The following is a 13,312-nucleotide window of genomic DNA, read 5'->3' as shown; positions in this document are numbered from 1 at the left end:
GGGTTACCGGTGGGCGCTCACGAGGTGCTTCTTGACCGAGTGAATGACGGTGCAGCTCTGCACAATAGGTAAAGCCCCGCAAGTCGGGAGGGGCTCCGTCGCTGTTGGGGTCGTCGAAGCACGTTTGTTTTGTGCGTTCTATTACAGGCAAGTTGGGGGCGGCAAGGCACTCGTGTTGGCTGGTGAAGGGTGTTGGCATTTCATTTCATTTTGCCAGACTCCAGCTGTGCTTTAGCGAGAGGCCAGCGTGGGCCGCAAATCTGCAGGTTTCTGCGTCGGGGCTGTCGCGTGGTTCTTGGAAGCTCATTTCTGGGGACTGTCCCGTCCAAGGTGGGGCAAGGCCTCAGTGGGACCAGCAGCCCCGCCTGTTAAGGTGAAGCGGCTGAGATACTGCGGGGGGGCCCCCTGAGTCGGCCTCTGTGTCCCCGCCCCAGCCCTGTGCTCCCCACCTGCCACCTGCAGCTCCGCCCCCCTCACCTCTTGTGCACCGCCCTGCTTGGCCTCTCCTGGTTCCTGGGTCTTCATGTCCTAGGACTGTGCTCTGTGCTCACCTGCCCCGGCCTAACTGCTCCCCCATCTCTGCTGACCCCCAGCGTTACAGCTCAGCTTCGCTCCTTCTTTTCACTGCCAGCGGCTCCGGAGGGAAGTGGGGGGCAGCATCTACCACCGATCTCCCCCCAGGTGCCTTCTCCCCGCCTCGGGGCCCCGCTGCACTTTATCGGCACTTCACAGCCTTCGTGTCAGGCACCTGCTTCTGGCTGCTAGGCCGGACTCTTCCTGCCTTTGACACATTTCTCCCTCTCCCTCTGCATTCCCAGCAGGCCCAAGAGGGAGGTTTCTAAGACTTCAGGGCATCTCTCAATTCAAGACTATGGAAAGGTTTGTTGGGTGCTTGGCTTTTCCCATGGGAGTGTTTCCACTAAGTTTCCTGTGGTTGGCTTTCTTTCTTTTTCTTTCTTTCTTTCTTTCTTTCTTTCTTTCTTTCTTTCTTTCTTTCTTTCTTTCCTTCCTTCCTTCCTTCCTTCCTTCCTTCCTTCCTTTCTTTTTTAAGATTTTATTTATTTATTCATGAAAGACACACATTGAGAGGCAGAAACACAGGCAGAGGGAGAAGCAGGCTCACTGTGGGGAGCCCGATGTGGGACTCAATCCCAGGACCCCAGGATCATGACCTGAGCCAAAGGCAGATGCTCAACCACTGAGCAACCCAGGTGTCCCTCTTTCTCTTTTTCTGTTTTTTTTTTTTAAAGACTTTATTTATTTATTCGTGGGAAACAGGGGGAGAGAGAGAGAGGCAGAGATACAGGCCGAGGGAGAAGCAGGCTCCATGCAGAGAGCCCGACGTGGGACTCGATCCCAGGTCTCCAGGATCACACCCCAAGCTGAAGGCAGCGCTAAACCACTGAGCCACTGTGGCTTCCCTCTTTTTCTTTTCTTTTCTTTTCTTTTCTTTTCTTTTCTTTTCTTTTCTTTTCTTTTCTTTTCTTTCTTTTCTTTTTTCTTTTCTTTTCTTTTCTTTTCTTTTCTTTTCTTTTCTTTTCTTTTCTTTTCTTTTCTTTTCTTTTCTTTTCTTTTCTTTTCTTTTCTTTTCTTTCTTCTTTCTTTTTTCAAACACGAGTGTTACGTCCTGATTAACAATGTATTGTAAGTTGAAAGTATCCTAAGTCTAAAATGCATTTAATACACCTAATCTACCAAACAGCGCGGTCTAGCCTCTGGCCTAGTTTGCCTGTGCTCAGAACGCTTATATCAGCTGGCAGTTGGGCACAATCATCGAACCCGCAGCCGACCTAATAATCAAGTGTTGAGTAGCTCATGTAATTTATTGGATATTATACCGAAAGTGGCAGAGTGGTCACGTGGGTGCAGGATGGCTACAAGTGTATGGCTTGTTGACCTTGGGGCCCACGTGGTTGACAGAGCTGCGGCTCGCTGCCCAGCATTGGGGGAGGATTGTCCTGGACATAGCGTCCGGGAAAAGATCCAAATTCAAAACTTGAAGTTCAGTTTCTATTGGGTGCATATCGCTTTCGTACCATCATAAAGTCAAAAAGTCGTAAGTTGAACCATCGCTGTAAGTCAGAGACTATACACAAGTCAGGCCTAAGTTCAACTGGCTTTCCACCAGTAACTGAAGTTACGGGGTCTTCCCAGGCTCTTGTGAGAAGGGTCTCAGGGTCTTCCCCCTCCTCTCAGAGCTTTTGTTTGTTTGCTTGCCCAGTGACATCAACAGAAATATAAGAGATGCCATAGCACCGAGTCAGGGAGACCCCATTCAAATCCCATCTCTGACATGGACAAGCTCTCTGACTTTGGGATGCATATTGTGCCTCAATATGACCGTGCAGAAAATCAGTATAATAATGACTGCTTTGTGGAATTATTGTAGGATTAACAGAAGCTTTGTGTAGGAACCTCTTAGCCCCTCCTCTGGGCCGAGGGAGTCACTCACTGAATGCTGGAGCACACCTCCTCTCTTCCTGGCCCCCTCCTTTCAGACCTGAAATCAGCTTCAGAACAAGGAAACTGCATTCAGGTGTGAGCACCCAGCAGCCAGCGAGGTTGCGTGTTTCCACTTGGTTGTCCTGGCACACTGCTGTGTCACGCTTTGTGAGCCTCCCGGGCAGTCACTGTGAAATCACCAACCACAAGAGTGAGGCCATGAATGCCAAGGGTCTCTTCTCTCTGCTTTGCTTACCAGCTTGATCTGTGCAAAGAATTTGAAATATTAGAAAATATACATTGCAAGCTTTAAAGCAGCAGATGGTATTCATGTGTTGGCAGCTCTGTGCCATCAAGTGACTCACACGCCCATAGCCATGGTGGAGGGAGAGGCAAGCGCCACGTTGCCTTCTTTTCTTGGAACTGCCATGTTTTTTTCTAGTCCCCGATGCCAGTGTCTTCTCACAGGATTTGCAAGAGAAGAAAAGTCTCACTGTTCTGGAAATGCTAGAAAACGTTCCCAAACTTTCTTAGCGTCCTTCCTAGCAACAGATCCAGTGATTTCCACCACAGTTCTTCCGGGTGGCACTGCTCTCATGGTGTTTGTCACTCTTGGCCACCTACTAGCCATGCAGCGCTGGGCCATTACTTTTCTTTCTGTGCCTTGTTCTCGTTTTTCTCTCCTATAGGATGGGATGATAAAATCTCCCACCTCGTAAAGTTGTTATCAAATATAAGGATCAGATAAATGCCAAAAGTATCCAGTGTGCTTTCAATATATGTTGTTCTGTAGTCACCCTATCTGCATGAACAACGTGTGCATTGTTTGATGGGGAATCACAAAGCTCACCTTTGGAGTCCTGGCTTTGCCGCTTACTAGCTGCAATGAATTACTGATAACTTACCTAACCTTAAAAAAAACAAAAAACAAAAAACAAAAAAAAAAAATAAAAAAAACAAAAAAACTTACCTAACCTTACTGGAGCTTGGTTTTGATCCATAAGAAGGCAAGAAAAACACTTATTTTTCAGTGTCAAGTTAGATTACTTCTGTGCAAAATAAATCACAAAGCTCCGTACAACACAAGACGGTATTATTAGCTCTCATCTCTGTCTTTGAGCAGAAGCTGCTGAGATTTAGTTGTCTCTGTGTTTCTTGGGGCTTCCAGGGCCGAGTCACTCGTGACATCAGCGGATCAAAGAGTAACTGTTGAATGAACAGTTTAATGGCTCGACACAGCTGAGAAAAAAAGAAGTAAGCCAAGAAGGCCTCTGCGTGTTCAACAGAGATGGCGGGAAACCTACACGCACACTCGTGCTTTTTTTTGGTAGATGGGCCCATCGGGCCGGGCCCTCTGTCTCAAGATTTCCAGTCAGTCCTGGGAGGACCAGAGGTATCCAGTTGGAGCAGTGGGGATGGGTTGGGTTGCTCTGGGCAGGCACCCTGGCCACCACTAGAAACTGCAGCTTGATAGTCTGACAGCAGTGGTGCAGATTGAAAAACCAAGAAAAGCAGACACAAGAACTTAAAAAGCTCTTCAGTGTGGGGCTCTTTACTCTAAAGAGAGATCCCGTGAGGCTTACCAAAAGCTAAATTAGACAAAGCAGTTGAGATCTTTGGGGAACAATTTCACTTTGGCATGGGCAAACCAGATGACCTAAAATGACAGATTCTGCTCATTTCCATGATTGCCTCCGGGAAGGATGACGCTAACTCGGCTCTGTTTTTGCAATATGTTTCTCCAACATAACTTCTTGGTCTGCTGCACAGGTAATTATTCCAACTACAAAGTTCACGTTGCCAATTATCTCAACGATGACCTAATTTTCTCTAATGATGCTAAAATCTAATTCTGGGTTTTGCCGTTTCTACCAAGTAAATGTTACAACCTTTATCCTGCAGATGAATTGCTGGGTCATGTCAGTTTATGCAGCTATTTATATCTTCAGGGGGGTTCGCCGTCAAGTTGGAGAATTGGTAATTATTAATTTTTAAGTAATGACCTTGTCACGAAGATAAATTCAGTTTTATTCATCAGCAGTTTGGTTTTTTGCTATTTTGATTACCACTCTTTGCTCTGTGAAATAGTGCCTTATTTAAGAGTTTTTTTTTTCGGTCATGGCATGAACATCATTCTAGGTGGCATGCTTGTCTCATTTGTCGATGGCACGAAGGTGAAAGGCATAACAGCTATTTTGAAAGGGCAGAGTGAAAAGTCGAGAACTTTTGGCAAGTTGGAATCATGAACTCCATTTTAAAAAGGTGAAATATTAATGGGGTGAAAATAAAGCCTTTACTTGGCCCTAACAGCAATATCTATAGAAAGATAAGGGAGATCTTCACTGTCAATCTGACACAAAGCTCTAAGAACGGCTGGTAAATGAGGGGCTATAATCTGAGTCCATATGGGCTGTGCATTTGGAGCTGTAGAGAATGGAGGTGCAGGGCACCCTAAAGATGAGGGACTTCCATGCAGCTTCCTTATCTGAGTCTGGGAAGTGGGACATTATCAGAGTCGGGCCAGGAAACGTCAGGGATGCGTCTTCTCTCTCATCATCTCTCTTTCAGCCTATCTGCTTACCTCTGCGTACTCAGGAGGTTCTCCTCTGACCCCCGATGTCCTCTCCAAATCCTGGAGATGGCTGGTTTGACTTGGCTGATTATCATCTCTCTTCTGGGGCAGGACCCTGGCACAAAGCTATCTCATGGATCATCCACCAGCTTCTGTGGGACACCCCAGCATCAGATACTCACCCCTGGTCCTGTCACTGGCCACTCTGTTCCAAGCACAGCTTACTCCTGCTTTTCAGAACAGCAGGCTGTGGCTGGGAAGTTTACATTAGAATGTGAGTCTGGATAAGTCTCCAGAGGCCAGAATTGGGACCAATGAGTGGAAGCTGCAGGAAGAGAGGTTCAACCTCATGCGGAGTCCCTTGAAATGGAAAAAGCCATAGGCAGATAGGTGGTTGGATGCCATGACCTTCGAGGCGCCCTCCAGTTCCCCAAATTGTGTGTTTTTATCTTTATTACCACTCTTTTATTTCTTCCCAGAAGGGTCTAATGAAAGCCATCTCTTTGCATTATTACTGGTGCGAGCCATGAAGATAATCCTGCCGCCGTATAATTAGGATTTGCCTCAGGTGTCAAAAGCAGTAGTGTTTTGCCTTAGCCTCTTAAGGAAAATATATTTCATGTGTGGAATATTTGTAAATTGGATTCGATTAGAGTTAATAACAATGCCATTTAAAGAAAGGAGATAATTTACATAATGTAAATGTAACGGAGCAGCGAACTACGGCAGGGTTACTTCTCGGAGATGACTGAAGAAGAGCGTAGGGACGTTCAGTAATTTTTTTCCCAATGAGTGCTGAGTGGTGTACCAGATAGCTACGCTTTTAAACTCATATTCTTGGTGGCCTGAGTCAGTTAGGGCAGGTTCCAGTGCTGACTCTTCAGATAGCTGCCCAAGCAGAAGTCTCTAAAATCTCATCATTCACACTCTATTAATTTGCAAGTGTGTGTGTGTGCATGTGCATGTATGGTAAAGTGTGTGTTGTGTATATGTGCGGTATGTGTGTTTGTGTGTGGTGTGTGTGTGTGTGTTATGTGTGGAAGTGCATGTGTATGTGTGTGGTGTGACTGTGTATGTGGTGTATATGTAGTGTAGGTGTGTATGTGTGCTGCGGCATGTATATATGTAGTATGTCTGTGGGGTATGTGTGTATGTGTGATGTATGTGTGTGGAATGGATGGTGTGGTTGGTACTCTGTGTGGCATGGTGGTTGTGTGATTGTGTGTGGTGTGTGTATATGTGTGGCATGTATGTAGTATAGGTGTGTGTTTGTGGCGTGGTATGTGTGTGGTGTATTTGTGTGTATGTGTGGTGTATGTTTGTGGTGTGTGTGGCATGGTGGCTGTGCTTGTGTGTCTGTGGTGTGGTAGTACGTGTGGCCTGCTAGGTGTGGTTGTGTGTGCGTGTATGTGGTATGTATATGGTGTGGTTGTGTGTGTGTGTTGTGAAGGGAGAATAAAAATCATTCCATAAAAATGTTAATCCTCTCTCAAAGAACAGAAATTAGTATTTAATCAGAAAATCTGAAAGCAGCAGGAGGACTCCCGGATGCCTCTGGTTCCACTTTCCAATGTGACAGTGCGTGGTGACAAAAAAAAAAAAAAGACAAAGCAGACACAGAGCGGAGTAGCCTTGCCTCCAGCTTTCTGTTAACTATATTCCCACTGGGAAATACATGGGTAGGGATCCCTGGGTGGCACAACAGTTTGGCACCTGCCTTTGGCCCAGGGTGTGATCCTGGGGACCCAGGATCGAATCCCATGTCGGGCTCCCAGTGCATGGAGCCTGCTTCTCCCTCTGCCTATGTCTCTGCCTCTCTCTCTCACTGTGTGCCTATCATAAATAAAAAATTTTAAAAAATTAAAAAAAAAATAAAGGAAATACATGGGTAGGAGAGAAATGAGCTCTGTTAAAATTCTGGTTCCCCCTTTCTGGAGACAAGACTAGTAAGTTCACTTGGCTTCAATTTCCTCATTTATAAATTATAAGCAAACTATTATAATACTAGTAGTCAGATCTGAGAATTTTGTGCGGACGGAAGCGCTTCTTAGTGCAAAGTCTAGCTCACATGAAGTGCTGTAACTTAGCTTCTAGGATTCTTTTTTATCCTTATTATTCTGTAAAGGGTGGGAGCCCAGAGAGCCGATGGCACTTGTCCCTAGTCAAGGGCGTGGCTCCTGTCTGCCTGTCTGGCCCAGCCTGAGAGAAACTTGTGTCCAGCCCCCACTCAGGACCCAACTTCATCTCCTCCCCGAGACTTGATTCCATCCCAGGGGTGTTCTTTTGCTTGGACTTTGCCTGTGTGCCCGTACTTCTCAGAGCCTCGGGCTCCTCTTCTTGAAAATTGGGGCGCTATTCAATAGGGCTTTAAACTTTGGATACTATTAATTAAATTAAATTTATTTATTCATGGACACACACAGAAGCAGAGACACAGGCAGAGGGAGAAGCAGGCTCCATGGGGGGAGCCCCATGTGGGACTTGATCCCAGGACCTGGGGTCACGACCTAAGCCAAAGGCAGGTGCTCAACCGCTGAGCCACCCAGGTGCCCCCAAATAGTCTTTGCTGTGATTTTTTACCCCTTTTCTTAAAAGTGAGATATTAAACACACATAATATTCGGCACTTCTGATGGTTGGTTTCCACCTAATGAAGGCTCCATTCTGTGTAGTTGTACCTTCACCCCGTGCTTGTTGCCTTATGGTGGTGTGCTTAGCAACCCCCTTCATTCCCAGATGCCTTCTTTTCTCACCACCTTCAAAGCCACCTCGAAAATGTAATTGCATTGCTGAGTTCCTCTCTGACGTTGTCAACCTTGATCAAGTACTTTGTTCTTCACTGTTTGTTCTTTTCGGGGGATGTGAGATCTTCCCTGCCGCAGCCTGCGTGCCCCTGTGATTGTAAAGAGCACCGTATTCCCATGAAGTATTAGGGGAGCGCAGGATCAAGTGCCTTTTCTCTCTCTTTAATTTGTGCACACACTTGTTACCTGCTATTTAGGGGTCATTCCGACTTCTATCCTACGCTAAAATGTGATTGGAGTCATGTTACCTGTTTTCATTACCTGTGGCCATTAAATTGCTTAAAGTCTTAAGATGCTGCTGTTCTTAGGTACAGAGAAGTGTGGTTAAAATGAACCCTGGAATTTAATATGAATTAAGTTCCCCTTGTCCAATTTAGTTGGATGCGTAGAATGAAATAGCTTAACAGAATTAACCGACCCAAAACAATTTACACTGTTCTGTGTTTTTTTGTTTGTTTGTTTGTTTTCCTATTTAGGAATCCTTGTGATATTTTTCCTCAGTACCCGCTACCCCTGTGTGTTGAAGACTTTGGCCAAAGCTGCTCTCAACTGTTGGCCTCATCCTAAGAAAAGGACGGCTTGCAACAATCAGGGAAACTTTCGAGAGACTCTTGGCCCTGGGGGATCTTCTAAAGGTGAGAGTGAACCAGTTGTCTTTTGGTTGTTAGAAATCTAAATTAGCTGTTCTGTCTTCCCAGATCTACTTCTTGGAAAAGAGTGAATAAGGGAATACATTATTGAAAATTCTCTACAAAAAATTGAGAGTTTTTCTTTTTCAGGATGATTTTATAGTAGTTATGGAGGAAATCAAGTGGCTATTTTGACATAACAGGACCTTATTTGAAGTTGTACCTCGGATCTAAGGAGACTTATTTAAACACGTGCATGCGCGCACACACACCTTGAAAAGTCAATGACATTTCTCTTTTCAGAAGAATTTCTTATGTATTTAGGGTTTCCTAGAGCCTTCATATTTGCCTTACCCTGCCTTTTAGAATTGTTTTAAGGATAAACCAAAACAATATATATGAAAGCACTTTGTAAACCATGAGGTACTATCTGCACAAGTAAGAAAAACAATTGCTATTTCCGAATATCCATAATCCTCCAAAATATTCTTATACCCTCCAATCTGTTTCTCTTTATTTTTGGATTCATTTTTATTTTGATTCTGTAAAGTTTGCTAGGATCTCAAGAAGCAAAGGTGGTAAGTCCTTACCTTTAAGGAGTACCTGTCGAGTGCAAGAGACAGACACATAAATAGATATGACCAACTCCAATATGATAAAAGTGTATTGAGAGTACATCAAGGAATGAAAGAGGTGTTGAATGCAGCCTGGGGCTACAGATTGTGTGTGTAAAAGTAGGCTTCTTGGAGGAGATGACTGACCACTGATGTGGCCCTTGAAGGATGACTAGGAATTGGCCTAGTGGAGTGGAGAGAGTATTGCTGGCAGGAGCAATGGGAGAGGGGTGTGAAACCTGCATGCAGGAGTAATAAGTTGTTCATGGTTGTTGAACCATAGTATGAAGGATGTGTGTGTGTATGTGTAAGCACTGAGGGGTTTTAAGATGGCAGTCATTGATATTTTAGGTACGTTACCTCGGAGAGAGTGTAGAGAAACGGCTGAAGGTGAGTCTGGTTAAAGGAAGATTTGTTTTGCACTGATCTGGTGAAGAGATGAGAGGGATGACAGTAGAGAAGCTGTGAGGGATAGAGGAAGAGAGCTTTGAAAGAGCTAGAATGTGCTGGATTTGATGATGCTTTGGACGTTGGAAGTGCGAAAATGTTAGGACCTGGGATTCTCAGATTTCTGACTCTGGTGACATAAAGGGACATTTGGGAGGAAGTAGACCTGGTCATGGTGAGGAAAGGACTTATTTTTTTTTTTTAGATTTTTTATTGTATTTATTTATTCATGAGAGACACACAGAGAAAGGCAGAGACACAGGCAGAGGGAGAAGCAGGCTCCATGCGGGGAGCCCGACGTGGGACTCGATCCTGGGACCAAGATCACGCCCCCAGCCAAAGGCAGATGCCCAACCGCTGAGCCACCCAGGCGTCCCGGGAGGGAAGGACTTTTAAACATACCTGGGATATCTAAGTAGAAATGTCTGCTGGGCAGCTGGGGGTGTAAATATGGAGGTTAGGGGAGGATTGGATTCCAGGCTAGACATATTGATCTGGGAGGTATAGACAATAATTAAAAATATTTTTTGAAATATAAGTTTGATTTTGTACTTAAGCTTTCAAAATGAGCTAGACAGAAACAGCCAAAAGTCATATGATTTCACTTTTATGTGGAATCTAAAACAGAACAAATGAATAAATAAGCACACACACAAAAACCCAGAAAGAGACTCATAGATACAGAGAAGAAATTGGTGGTTGCCAGATTGGGGGTGGGGTGTGGGGAGATGGTGAAATAGGGGAAGGGGATTAAGAGGTACAGACCTCCAATTATAAAGTAAATAGGAGTGTCTGGGTGGCTCAGTTGGCTGAGCATCCAACTCTTGGTTTTGACTCAGGTCATGATTTCGGGGTCCAGGGATCAAACCCTGCATTGCGCTCTATGCTCAGCAGGTAGTCTTGCTTGAGGATTCTCTCTCTCTCTCTCAGTAAATAAATAAGTAAGGATCTTTTCCTAGGGACAAATGTGGGGACTTTCGGTATGATGAAAGGAAATTTAAGCCAGTACTTAAAAAATAGCGAAAATCCTAAAATTTAGGAGTTCCAGGCCCGTGCCATTCTTCATTTTAACTCACGGTATTTACAGAAATTATGTAAGGAACATACTTTGTCTTTCAAAGGATGATTGTTTTTCTCTTTTGCTCCTAGTTTCCTGTCTATTCCTCACTTTCATTGCTCTGCCCAAGATTTGAGCATTGCCTCTGGGAGACTGAGCAGGATCTTTCCTGCATTCTCCAGGGTCCATCAGGGTTCCTTCCTTTGGGTTTTCCCAGCATCCTCCAGCACGTCATGAAGGCAGCCTGTTATAACAGAGGCTGCACTGTTTCAGAGCAGTCTACCCCAGTGAGACATTACTCAGAGCCTTCTTTGAGGGAATGTCATGGGTAAAAATTTTAAATTCAAATATTACGGACAATCGTACTATTTTGAGTGCATTTTATTTGATTACTATGGCCTTAATTAGCTTACTGACTTTTTTCCTTAAGACCTGTTGGAAAAATCACAAAATGCTCCCTTTCTACGATTTCTAGTCAGTCCATTTCTCTACCATCTTTCCAGAAACTTTACAGATTGGCTAATCTATCACTTTAGCTTCTATACAAAAGAAAATTAATTTGAAGCGAAATTAAGTAACTGACCTAATGCTGACAGCCAAAGTCAGAGCCCCAGTCTGCCGAAGCTCAGGCTGCCCTTTCCACCTATTCATTTTCTTATATGCCACATCTTTAGTGCCCTGTAAGCTTACCTAGATGTCTGAAAATAATAAGAAATTGAATTGAGTGAATCCGTTCCCACTGGTGGCATTTGCCTTGGCCAGTCAGTCACTCTTCTGCTTTCTTATTTTAGGCCCTGATGAACGTTTTATTTTTAATTTTGGTTAATCTAAAACTTTTGTTCTCACATGGCTTTTGTTTTGGTTTTCTCTAAGCTGGTTCCACTACTGAAATGGAGGCTCAGTAGAGAATCAACACCACCCATGTTGGAAGTCTAGTTAAAAAAGGATAATCATCTCAACATCCCATATCCAGCCAATTTTTCCCTGCTAAATATGTTCAGTAACAGCATGTTAGGCACATTCTCACACAGCATAAGTACTTGCTGCACAGCCCAGTTTCTAGTTGTTTTTTTTAAGGGTTTTATTTATTTATTTGCGAGAGAGAGAGAGAGATTCAGAGAGAGCGCACACACAAGCTGAGGGGAGCAGCGGAGGGAGAGGGAGAAGCAGGCTTCCGGCTGAGCAGGGAGCCAGGTGCAGGCTCGATCCCAGGACCCTGGGATCATGACCCAAGCCAAAGGCAGCCACTTAACCGACTGAAGCCACCCAGGTGCCCCCCACTGTTTCCAGTTTTATTTTTCCTTTTTAAATAAAATACAACTCTCATACAGGAAAAAAAAAGGGGGACACCCATGAATTATTTTAAAACCAACTCTTTTAAGCTCCAGGTATTTCTGATTTGGTCCAACCTATCATAACAGCTGATGGATTTTATGTATAGAAAATGAATTTATGGAAATGCCGAGTTGGTGTAGCTTAGCCTGATGGCACATGCACGTGAGGTGTAGGTGGTCTCAGACAGTGAATTGTTCTCTGAGAGTCACAGAACGGGCAGTCATTGCTGTGAAAGCAGTGGGCCGTAAGGCGTCAGAGAGCATGCACAGAACATGATTCATTCATCCTGAAAGCTGCCCAGTAACAAAAGGAGTTTACGCTCGTTTTATGGGCAGGGCCCGAGAAACAGGTCTTCCTGTTTGGCCTCTCTCTTTGTCTGCCTCTTTCGATCTATTGCTGTCTCTGCATCTCCTTCTCTGCCTCACTCATCTGTGTGTGAAAGACGCAAATGGGCATGATGTTTTCCAAAACATGCAGCCCTGGGCAGTTTGTGTCTATGGAGCTGGCAGTGGAAAGGGGATATCGTGGGTATGGCAAGCAGGTGAAACACCCTTCGTTTGGTAAGTGGGGCCAGTACGGGGAGACGTTGGTAGGGTCGCCCTCCGCAGAGCGTGGGCATGCTGGCGGAACGACAGCCTGGATGAGGATGGACAGACATGGGAGCCACTGAAGACAGAGGACAAGACGGTGTGATGGCCAGCAAAGGGCATGTCAGCCTTTGACCAGACAGCCTTGACCTGTCTGGCTTGGTAGTAGGATCTTCTTGGGAGGAGTTCTTCCAATCGCCACCAGTGCGGCAATTTTGCAAGCCCCGCAGCGTCCTCCCAGCCCTCGTGATGGCTCATGAAGCAGTGGAATATAACCTTCATGTGCAGGTGGAGCATCACGTTGCAGGACAGCCTGTTCCTGCTGAAGTGGTTGGCAGCCAAGGGGGACCACCCCTGCTTCAGCCTGCTCCTGACGGAGGGGCCAGCAGCCAGGTGGGGCTGCACCTGCTCCAGCCTGCTCCACACGTGTCTGTTGGCCTGACAGAGGAAGGGGAGCTGGTGGGAGAAGATCGTGTGGAGAGCATTAATCCAGGAGCTTCGGAGGAGCATAGGCAGCGATCTCGTGTTAACCACCCTGTCTCAGTGTCTTCACTAGATTCAGTGAACAGCTTCATCAGTGGGCTGCACAGACTTCATGGCATGCTGGAATTCCCGAGACCTCCATCAGACCACAACGTGGGACCAGGGAGAACCAGGAGGATGAGAGGCTCTGCTTCACGCAGGTCAAGAACTACAGGGTCGCAGAGGACAGACAGTACCAGGTCCAGAGCACCATTGGCTGCCTGCTTTCAAGTGAGCCGGGCCCAGCCTCATTTGCCAACCACCTCCCGTGATTCAGAGACCAGAAGTCCTGTCTCTAAAGACT

At 45.5% G+C, this 13,312-nt stretch overlaps 1 protein-coding gene across 50 annotated transcripts in view; it reads left to right on the top strand.

Moving 5' to 3' along the window:
• NRCAM (neuronal cell adhesion molecule) overlaps window positions 1–13,312 on the top strand; it is a 274,938-nt gene that overhangs the window by 54,418 nt on the left and 207,208 nt on the right. For all 50 annotated transcript variants that reach the window (XM_072760017.1, XM_072759997.1, XM_072760002.1 and 47 more), the window contains exon 2: window positions 8,294–8,452. The gene's annotated coding sequence lies outside the window, so the exon portion shown is untranslated. The remainder of the gene's footprint in view (window positions 1–8,293; window positions 8,453–13,312) is intronic.

This window comes from Vulpes vulpes, chromosome 5 (assembly GCF_048418805.1).
Source record: "Vulpes vulpes isolate BD-2025 chromosome 5, VulVul3, whole genome shotgun sequence".
Classification (NCBI taxonomy): domain Eukaryota; kingdom Metazoa; phylum Chordata; class Mammalia; order Carnivora; family Canidae; genus Vulpes; species Vulpes vulpes.
Note: the sequence above shows the minus strand (reverse complement) of the source record. Positions and strands in the feature narration are given on the sequence as shown.